General features: G+C 37.8%; 1 protein-coding gene across 2 annotated transcripts in view; it reads right to left on the bottom strand.

Annotated features, from left to right (window-relative positions):
• cap1 (CAP, adenylate cyclase-associated protein 1 (yeast)) overlaps window positions 1-1,193 on the bottom strand; it is a 13,267-nt gene extending 12,074 nt beyond the window's left edge. The window contains exon 1 of one of the 2 annotated variants that reach the window (XM_034893000.1): window positions 940-1,193. The gene's annotated coding sequence lies outside the window, so the exon portion shown is untranslated. Of the gene's footprint in view, window positions 1-336; window positions 358-939 lie in introns of those variants that run through there. The other variant, XM_034893001.1, reaches the window with a different exon arrangement.
• Between the last annotated feature and the right edge of the window lie 3,426 nt (window positions 1,194-4,619).

The following is a 4,619-nucleotide window of genomic DNA, read 5'->3' as shown; positions in this document are numbered from 1 at the left end:
CAAGAAAGTAGGCCAAAGCGATGGCGGAGAGCTGTAAACTTCCTGTCCAGTCCTACTTCGGTGGGCTCCAACAAATCAAGTTCAAAGCCGCTGATGTTAATGCGATCACTGGGGTGTCAATCAGGCGGTCAATGATGCTAGCTCGGCTAAAGCTAGCTGGAAGAGCCGGTGGGTGTAGCGCAGAATTCTGCGTCCCGTCAAGTTTAGTCTACCCAAACCGACCGACCGTTACCTACAATTCAACAATCGAAAAAATAGGAGGAGGAGGAGGAGACATTGTGAAACCTTGAGTTTGAACAGAGGGGTAACATAGCTAGGTTTCCCAGAATCACTCACTTCTAATAGACGATTGGTTTATCAATGTTGATTCAGTCTGCGGGGCTTCCAAATGTGTCAAAACACCCTCCGCGAGAGAGATGGTTGACGTTAACTCCTGGCAAATGGTTTCTGTTTGACAAACTCATAAACCCATTATGCTAAGTTAGTTAGTTGTACGTGTGAGCCTAATTGGTGTATGTTTTCCCCCTCCCTGTTGTGGAGTGTCTGCTATCTTGTTTCGGCATTTCCTGATTTTTTTTTTTCTTTACACACCCCTCCTTGTGTAAGCTACTGATGCCTCGGCAGGAAAAAAGGAGTTACCACATTTCTGCAAGCCGACTTCACTTATCACAGAAAGAAGAAGTTAAAGAAAGATTGAAAACATTTCCGTATATGTCAGTTAGCGGACAACCATCAGATTTGCTGCTAACGGCATAGCAACCTCGGCTAGCCGGGTGTTAGCATCACACCGATTTTATTGAATAATGTCTCAATGACTCGATGCAGCGGTACGAAGGAAGCGGCAACACGCTGTTGTTTATTTCGCTTAATTTTTATGCTATAGCAATCCGTTATATGCGCAACACAACCACCACATCGCAACAACTGCATTCTGCTTACCTGCTAAACTGGTCAAGCAGTGATTTAGTCCTTAATGTCACCGTGGGAGTGTACAGGCTTGCAGGGCAGACTGGCTTCGTCTTTCTTTCTTCCTGTATGTGGGTGAATTTACCCAGCTGTCACCGCGCAGCGTTTCCGCCCTTCTTCGCGCAACTAATTCCTTTCCCATATAAGGAGTGTGAAAAGCAGAGGGCAGCAATACAACGCATGAAGGCGAAAGAAACAACTGTTTTCCTTCCCCTCGTGATATATCTGAAGGCTATGAAGCAGAACTGTGTCTTTACGGCATTCATTTCCTTAAAATATATCACATATTGTAGGCCTATACGGTATCCATCTGCAGACGTGCAGCTTCGCATAATTACAGGTGGAGCATCTCTACGTGTTTCTTGTGCTCTGTCGAGCTTCAACATGTTTTCTGAGCCGTCCTGGTCTTTCTTTCACCGTTTATGTTCCTGGCCTCTGGTGTGAGGATGCATTATATGGTCTGGGTTAGGGTTATGACTACACTCAGTAAACTGGAGTCTCAGTCTTTTCCCCCCATTGATGCACTGTTCAAAGCCAGTCACACATTCTGAAAATATCAACACAACTTTCCATGCTTCAAATTATAAAAAAATGTATTCTGCACTGAATTATCATTATTATTATTATCAAGTCTGTCAATGTATTCTACCATTAATTGTTTTTTTCTGTAAAATGGGGCCCATTACAGGGCTCATATTGACATCTTCAAAATACACATTTTCTATTTGTGTATTTGTATGTATAATTAACAATATGAAAAAAAATAAATGCAGAAATTTCTGTTTTGGGGACAAAACAGTGTTCCTTTAAAAAATGAAGATTTTCCAACTATCAAACTTTTTGACATCTAGTTTTCTGTAGATTACTTGACTAATTGTTACAGCCCTACTTTTACTGTTTATATGCTGTAAGCAACAAGAAAGTAAAATTACTTACACATTTTACATTTTCTCATATGTTACTTGTGCTATCATCACCCTCCGCTGCTTCCATCTGCTGTAATCATGATGTGAAATCACATAACTACAGCTGCATTCTTCCACCATCAATTGTTAAGAATATCATCATCTCACAAATTGTGTTTATGGAGCAGCAAAGCAAGGTTAATGGGCTTATAAATGTCACAGAGAAAAAAAACTCAGAGAGAGATTTGTGAATATGATGATAGCTCATATCAGGGTAAGTGGTGTAATGGCAATCCAAGTAAGGTGGGTGTTGGGTCGTATAGTACACTAACTTTAAAATATAATACAATCAAAATGAATGCCCTCACAGTACAAGAACGATGCTTTTGATATGACATATTGAAGACAAAAACAAAGCATAAGCATTGAGGTGCAATAACAAAGCATCATCCTATACAGTCTGTCCAGGTGACAAGTCATAATTTATATCAATAGTGAAGGAAATACTCTGAAAAAGCTAATATTGCATTTGTCAGGCTTCTACTGTAACTTCCTATCTACTGTTCTTGAATGAGCTACTGTACATCAAACAATACAAAAGCCTGCCTAAAACATGAAATTCACAGCAAAATATACATCCATTTTAATCTGTCACATTAAATTGTATTTTCTTTGGCCCATGTACGCTGAGAAGGATAGAAGGGACACTCACTTTGTTTGCACACTGCTGCATGTATTTATGTTTTGTGTGTGTCTATGTACAGTAAATATTGTATGATATGTATTTTAATGTGACAGCTTTTTGCTCTAAGACAAATCTCCCTTGGGACAAACAAGCAAATCTTGACTTTTAAAAAACCATTTGTGGTGAACTAGAGGTCAGAAGTGAATAATCTTTAAACAGAGGCTTTCATCAGAGAAATGGCAAGAAAAAAACACATCTGTCTGAAAACTCAAGAACAAACTAACATTTATTTTTATTTTACAATCCAGTTGCATCAGGTCTGGTCACACAGAAGGAAAGAAGAAGGGGGTAATCCTTCACTAAAATGTTATCTAAAACATCTTAAATTAAACTCCCTTCATTTAAAAGTTTCTCCCCATTTTCTCTGTCAGCCTTCACAGTGGACCCTGTCTGAGTCGAGGTCATTCCCTTTCTTCTACAAATCTCAAAAGTCACTAGAAAATGTATAACGTGTAACAATAAACGCTTCATGAATGCGAGAAATTTTGTATTGTCAAAAAGATGTAGAATTATCTTTGAAATGAGAGTGAATCAATGTAAATTATTGGCAATTACTCCAAAAGCCATTACCTATGATGTGCAAAAAACATGGTAATGTGTCATTAATTTCAAATAACGTTTCACAGAGTTGGCACTTGGGTGCACTTTGATTTCAGCTCACCTCACACAAGATCGTAAAAGAAAATCTGAATGAAATCCAATTTTTAAATATCTCCGCCCTGCCCTGATGTGTAAGACTCATTAGCATGAGATGTACAAATTAGACATTTTTGCAATTTATTTTTAAATGATTGCTTATTTCACAGAGAACAAGTTGAAGTGAATCAATGGCATACCCCTTTTAAAGAAAAAAAGAAAGAGTGACTCAATGTGTGAACTTACAGGCCAGTTTCACATGCATGTTAAAAGTCATTTGGTTAAAGTTATCAATCCGTGCAGAAAAAGCCACAGTCACTACCACTGATTTACAGAAGAAATAGATGGAAAGATCTTCAGTGTTCTTACAGCGTTCCTTTTTGTCCTGTGCATATTATTATTTATAGCAAATATCCCTTTAGATTAACCCCCTTTCTCTAATCTTATTTATGGGAAGACATTTGTTTTTAACAGTTTCAGGTCATTCTTGACACAACTTACTTTCGTCCCTAATGGAAGTTCAGTGATCCCTGTTATAATGTCTAATTTTGTCATTCAGATTTCCTTGCGTTTCTTGTGTAATTTTAATAATCCCTAAATTGAACAAATTGCATATTTGTCAAAAGGAGAGCTAGGATAAAAATGCTCATCCTAATAGGGGACAAGCAGATTATAATTGCTTCCTAAAACTGCTGCAAAATTAACTCAAAAGGATTAAAAAGTGTCCCAGTTTGCCACACATTTAGCTTATACCATCCTTTTCATTTCAGGCCTAAAGGTATATTACAATTACTGGAGGTGTTTCTGGCCATGAGCTGCATTCATATTTCCTTACATTTTTTAAGTCGAAGAAATCCAAAAATGTTATGCATTTTGAAGGTAGTCATGTCCATTTTTTATGGCTGGACCATTCCAACTTTAACCTTTTAAAGATCTCCCTTTTCAAACAACAAGAGACAAAATGAAAGATGAAATCAAAGTGCATCGACATGTAATCACAGCATGAAGGTTGTTTGTATATATAAAAAAAAAAAAATGAGCAAGGGAGGAAGCGTTCCAATTTTTTGTGTTGTGAACTTCTCCTCGTTATCGTCAACTAAACTCATTAACATCGGGTATTCCACTGTGTCCCGGCAACTTCTTCCAGAAAAAACCTTTCCCGGTTTCAATTTAAAAGGAGCTTCTGTCTCTGACAACACTGGGACTCTTTCACAAGTTAATAACAGAAATAAAAACATACAAACGGCTCTGAGGAAACATCTTTTGACATAGCAGCCAGAAAAAAATCCAAACATACACCCTACATACAAACATGCAGGAGATCATTCCAGTATCAAATTGTACCAGAACTCTTCATGCACATTTTT

This window comes from Etheostoma cragini, chromosome 14 (assembly GCF_013103735.1).
Source record: "Etheostoma cragini isolate CJK2018 chromosome 14, CSU_Ecrag_1.0, whole genome shotgun sequence".
Taxonomy (NCBI): domain Eukaryota; kingdom Metazoa; phylum Chordata; class Actinopteri; order Perciformes; family Percidae; genus Etheostoma; species Etheostoma cragini.
The sequence above is the reverse complement of the archived record's forward strand: the minus strand, read 5'-3'. Positions and strand labels throughout refer to the sequence as shown.